Consider the following 7,229-nt stretch of genomic DNA (forward strand, 5'->3'; position numbering starts at 1 on the left):
TAAAATAACTGAATTTATGTTGAAGTAGATTAATAATGTGCGCTAATTATTGATTTATTGTAATATTTGTGTAGCTTATGAATTAGGGCATGTCAGAACAATTATGTTTGCCCTTATATATAAAACTTGGTTGGAACCAGCTGGAACGTTAGAGAATACGTCAAGTAAGTGGCGCAAACATCTCTGATTGGATCAGACCTGAAATGAAAGAGGTACAAAATGATAAAGTTGGCCGAATAATCTTAAACGACAGCAAATCATTCGGTTATCGGTGTATCGGTTTCAACATCTGTTGCCATGAGAGAGCAGGATGGGATGCTGTGATGTGAGGGAACAGAACAAAGAATAGTGAAGTAACAAAACAAACAAAAAGTTCTTTCTTTCTTTTAATGAACTATTATACTAAACGCTTTATTTTTTATGATCCAACTATTATACTAAATAACGCATATCTAATACTTAAAGCACAGTGATCCATATTAGTTTATAAATAATTTTAATTGTGCTCTATTTCTTTTTCTAACTTTAGAGGAAGTCTTGAATAAATCTAAGTTAACATTCCATAACATGTTAGGCTGTAAACAGAAAACCACTTCACCTTCTTATTCCTAAATAGTTAAGTGCTTCTTTCAAGAATTTGGACCTAGTTGAAAATTAATAAAACAAGTTCTCTTTCAAGATAGTATCTAATAAGGTGTATGTTCAAGAAATTTCTTGATTGGGATTTTTAGAATTAAAAAAATATGAAAAAGAAAATAAATTTCTCCATAAATTAAAATTAATTTATATATAAAATAAGTTGCAGAGATTCTCTTACATAATATCTTTAAATATTTTACTTTTAACTTGTATATAATTATTTTAATTTTTAATTTTTTTCTTTTCTATATATTTTTATAAAAAAATTATCCAAATATACATCTTATTTAAGATCAACCTGGTAGGATGTTAATATCTTTCCGTAATTGATTTCCGATCCAAATTGAATTTCAAAATTTAAAATTTTTTCATAATTTTTCATTATAAATTATTCAGGCAATTTCTTTATTTTGTTCTAAATATTTTTGTGTTTCATCGTGATTTCGATTGCAATAATAATATATAATTTTTCTTTTTCAATTTATTTCAAATTATTTTTAGAAAATAAAATTTAAACTTAACTAAACTTAGAAAATAAGTTTGGTATGATGAAGCTTATCCACCTAGATATTATAAACTTGATTATATAAATTCCCTCACGTGACTGGAATATGAAGCGCTGATATTATGATGAAATCCGATCATAGTGTTGCAGAATATTTCACTTCAATCTCAAAATGAGGAGCAAGAAATGGAGTTGCCACCGTTACCATTCCGAATATAACTTCATCATAATTTGACACTACTGTTTTCTTATACTTCTATCTAACAATCATATTTTTTTTTCTAATTTTCTTTATAATTTCTTTTATTAGTTAAATAATATTTTATTATTAGAAGAGTTATAATGGAAGTAAAAGAAAAAGGTGCGTGTGAGATGATAATTTTTGTCTTCACATAGTTTAACATCTTTTTAACCGGGCAAATTCTAGGATTTTGTTTTATAGGAAGTGTATTTTGTAAGAAAAACAAATATAGATTCCATATTGCTAGAAACTAAAAGGATTTGAAGGAGTGCATTTGCGTGAATATAATTATTTTTAATTATGTGAGTAAAATAGTAAATTTTATTTTTTTAATTTTATTTATTGTAACAGGAAAATCACTCGGAAAATCACTCGGAAACTTTTACAAATACCTTTCAAATTCGTTTATTTTTACTTCCAAATTCTTCAAAAATATAATAAATTATTGTTTTGTTTTAATATGCTTTATTTCCCTTATTGATTAAATAATATATATATATATATATATATATAATATTAATTTAATAATGTGGACAAAATTATCCACATATTTTATCTTTAAATTTACTCATTTTAGTTAAATTTCTTACATTCATGAAAATTTATTGTTAAAAGAAATTAGGAAAGTATGATTTGAGGGTAACAAGTATATTATGAGAGATTCTTTTATTTTTCTATTTCTCTTCACATAGATTAATTTGGTGATGATTAATGGTAAAATATCATTATACCGTTAACTCATTTCTATTTCTTATTTATAAGTGCATTTTGTATTTTTTTCATCATTTATTTTTAAATTACGCTTATAACAATAATTGATATCCAAAAATTTTAAAATTTTTATAAAAAAATATGTCAATATATTGTATTTTTATTATTTTTTATTAAAATATTTTTTAATTATTCATTTAAGTATTTTTTATAAAATAAATCTAATTCATCCAAATATAATGACAATTTGATAATTTTGTTTTTCTTTTAATTAAACTTAATCTATCACATGAACTAAATCACTCAGAAACATTTATAAACAAAAATTATACATTTAAATCTTTTTACTTTCACTCTCAAATCTCTTGAAAATAACAATACAAATTTCATCATTTAATCTATTCAAATTTATCCATCTCCCTCCAACAAATTGTCGATTAAAGAAATAATAACATTGTCTTTTTTTAACTTTAATCATGATTGTTAAAATATGATGAAGTTAAAACAGATTACTTATATTAAGAAAAAAGCAGTAATGTTAATATATATATATATATATATATATATATATATTATAATTTTCTCAAATTTATTTTTTAAAAGTGTTTTTATGGTTAAATTAAAACACTGCTTCTTATATATATAACAGAGAATAATTTAGAGAATGTAGTTTTCGATAAATAAATTTAATTAATATTTTTAGTTAATGTAAAATTATATCATTTTTCTTATACGTAAGTAAAAAGGTAAATGAGATCACAAATATTTGTTTCAAGAAAACACGAGATGAACGAGAACATAAATTTTAAAATGCTGCTTAATTGCTTATATTCTGGAATATAATTAAGTAATTACGTTACAAATTATAAAAGTGAAATGTGAGTTTTTAGCCTCCATTTAGCTATGATGGATTGAGGCATTTTCCTTCTTATTTATATAGTTTTTAAATACTAATACTAATAATAAAAAATATTAATATAACTTTAAAGTTAAATATTTCAAAATTAAACCAAATCTATAAATCACACATTATTTACAGCCTCTTTTCACACTTCTAAATAAAAGGAAAAGTTTATTTATATATCTTTTAATTTTTCTACACCTTTCAAAAACTTAATAATAATTTAATAGTTTTAGGATTTAAGGTTTAGATATTAAATTAAGTGTTTATGTATTATTAGTTAAATAAAATATGTAAAAAATATAAGACAGAGTAAAGAATAGTAGAAATGTTTGAAGATAACTGCGAAATTCAGAGTGACAAATTGACAATTCCAACCAACTTTGTAATCTAACCTGCACAATATCAAAGAGAGACATTTAATATTTATGTTCTTTAAATAATTTTAAAATATGATTTATTTATTTTTAATAAACATGCTTTCAAAAATCGAATATTCTTTGTTGTATACAACTTATATCTTTCAAGAACCTTTAAATTTATGTGCACACTAATCTATTTTTCTCTTTACATATCATACAATTGATCCATATAATTATAATTGGATATAAAGCATTAGTATAAATTTGTTTTTTTTTTAGGAGTGATTGCTGAATTTGAATTCATAATTAAAAAATGTATTGTAAGATAGTGTTGACATTTTGATACTCTCAGTACATCACATACATATTAAATTGTTTACATAATACCTAATATTAGAGTTTCGATATAATGACAACCATGTTCATATTAAATTCTCAATAAACGGTCAATAACCTAGTCAACGCGACATTATTGTCAAACAAAATGCATCAGGAATCATGCTTTTCTTGAGATAAGATGAAAGTATAAAATTTTTAGGGTTGAAAAAAAAAAAAAAAGTTGAAACCTTGGAGTTTCATGCATACAATTTTTTCTCCTAAGCTTTCATGAAATTAGTGCACATTTGTTTTATTCGTTATTTCTTTCATTAAAAGATAAATATATGTATATAATGAATAATTTTATGTCAAGTAGAAATTGTTTTTAATCAGTATTTATTTATTTATTGTTGCTTTTTATCCATCCAAACAAACCACCATTTCTCCTTACTATCCATTTCATGCAGTTAAACTACCTGTTATTATTACTTTTTTTTCTCTTTTACTTTTATTTTATATTTTATATTTCTTTAGTTATCATCTAAATCAAGTAGAATACAAATTAGGTAGAATATAAATTAAGATGAATTTCTATCTTAGCTTTCATTGGAACCTAAAGGTCTCCAAGCAAATGTATGTTGTATTAAATAAAAACTAGCCTTATTCTGGTTATTATAGAGAATTACACATGGAGAGTGGTAATGTAATTTTTAAAAAATTAAATAAGTATTATTTTTAATTTTAAAAAAAATAATTTTTTAACAATGAAATTTTGATAATTTTTTATAATTTGAAATGATATCTTTTGAATATTTTTTTAATTTTAATACACCATAAATTTTTTTATCTCAGATTATGAAAAAGAAGTTGTGAAAATCTAATTTTTAAAATATTATTGTTTATATTCTTGTTTGCATTAAAAGAATGGAGATGCAAAGAAGGGAAAAAAAGAAAAGCAATCTGTTCTTTTCCAAGAAAAAAATATGGTAAAACATAATTAATTGGGTTCCCGACATAATCATTAAATTTTTCTTTTTTTACCATATATCATGTTTGATTAGAAATGTCACATCATCCATTATGACGAGTCATAGTTTATGCCATTTTATAAAATAATATGATAATAAAAATATTTGTTCTCATTTATTTACTTTTTTACATTTTTTCATCATCTTTCTATTCAAATAAAATTATACTATCTTCTATTAAATTTTGGCAGTATATATTAAGAATTCAATAATTTTATATTTTTTAACGAGTTCTCTACAGTTTAATTCTTTTTTTAATTGGTAAGGTGACTATCATCTTTGTTCTTTTATATATATATATATATATATATATATATATATATATATATATATATATATATATATATATATATTAAATTTTAATAATTTATTTTATAATTTTATCATCGATTTCAATTATTATAATTTTTATTTTTTAATTTCGTTATGAAAAATCTTTAACCTCTTGTGCGATCTCTATACTAGAAAAATCTCTAATAATTTATGCTTTTTTATATTTTCTAGACTTCTCCAAATAATATTTTTTAACAATATACTTTCAAAGTTTAGACATTCTTTTTGTGTAAAATTCCTTATTAATTTTCTATCAATGGAGTGGAGGTTGAGATTTTTTTAGTAAAGAGATCAATAATTTATCGTATTGATAAGAAAAGAATATAGTAGTTAAAATTGATAATAGAAATTTGTCATATAAATTATAATAAAATTATAAAATTATAAAATAATATTTATTAAAAATTAGGTAAGTTAACATACAAGATGATAATTATATTAAAAAAAATAAACAATAAAATTATCTAAAAAGAATGAAATTTTTAATATTTAATATATCACAAAAATTTATTACCTATTCAATTTAACTTACTTAAATTTATCACAGTTTTAAAACTCAATTAAATAGAAAAATAATAAAATTTATGGCGTAATTTCTACTATTCTTTTAAAAAAAATATTTTATTCTATAAGTGTTTTAAGCCACACAGATTAGAAGAAAAGAAAAGCTGAAATGTCCTTGATGTAATAACTTTAATGTGTGGGGACTTACGTGGAGCTCCTTCTTACTAGGTACCCTAGGGTTGTGGGGACATTAATGTAACCATAAAACCCACCAATTAAACACATAATTAAAGAGCTATTGTTTTGAACTAATGTGTAAGTGACATATGTTTAACATATTTCAATAGATTAATTTTACATACATTTGTGACATTTATGATGTGACATTTATGAATAGGGTATTTTGATTATATATATATATATATATATATATATATATATATATATATATATATTGTTAATCAGTACTCTAAAATACTCTAAAGACACTGATTAAGATAATTAATTTGTAGTGAATCTTATAAAAGATACATAAATAAACATAATATTAAATTAAATCTGACTTAATCATTATTAATATAATTTTATTTTATTTAAATATTCATAATTATTATGTATGTGTATTTTATATTTTATTTAATGTTTAAATATAAAAGTTAAAAAATAATTAAATAATAAAATAATTATATTTTAATGTTGTTAATATATAAAAAAATTATAAGAAAAAAACAACTATGTAAAATATTTTAATAAAGATTTTAAAAATTTTAAAGTCATTTTTTTATATTAATATGTTGTCTAAAATTTAAAAAAAATATTTTTATCTTTATAAATTTTGTTATATATATTTATGCTATCTTAATTAATATATTTAATTATTTTTTTAATATAAAAGTAAGAAATGGACGTAAATTAATTATCCTTGAGTGGTTAGGATTCTCCTTGAATAATATAGTATGTGTGGTTGTGAAGAGACATGATTTGTTTATAACAGAAGGGAGAATTAAATTTGAGGTGGGTTTTTCTAGCAACAAGATTCATGGTCAGTGCAAGAAATATAAGCTTAATTTAAGTTTGAATGAGTGAAATCGTGTCAAGGCTTTATGGTTCACATTATTAGATGAGACAAGCAAAAACATGTTTAAGATAATTATTTCTTATATAATACAATTATAGTATTAATTTTTTAAAATTAATGTATAATACAGATAGAATATTAATTTTTTAAATATGATAAAATTACTAATATTATTGTTATTATCTTTGAAAATAAATTGAAATAAAACTAATAATTAAAGTATTGGTTATAAAATAAAAAATAATAAATAAACACTTTTTGGAATTTTATTTTATTTTTAAAAAGTTAAACACCTTTTAACAGTTTTAAATCTTCAATAACTGTTAAATAATAATAAAATATAATATATTTTTCTAATAACTTTTAATTATTAAAATATTATAAAATATCATAAAATAAAAAAAAATAAGAGTAAATTTTCTATTAGTTTTCGATCGTTAATTATTTTGTTTTTCTTTTTCAACAACAATATTAGCGGTTAGGTTTTTTTCTTTCCTATGTGTGACATCCCATTTAAATAGAATAATCTACTAAATAAAACATCATCGCATAATTTATGGAATAGAAGAGTTATCAGATGAAACAGTATACATAAGGATTTACCAGTCA

The sequence above is a fragment of the Vigna unguiculata genome, chromosome 3, assembly GCF_037176805.1.
Source record: "Vigna unguiculata cultivar grain cowpea cultivar isolate G323 ecotype 2 chromosome 3, ASM3717680v1, whole genome shotgun sequence".
NCBI lineage: Eukaryota > Viridiplantae > Streptophyta > Magnoliopsida > Fabales > Fabaceae > Vigna > Vigna unguiculata.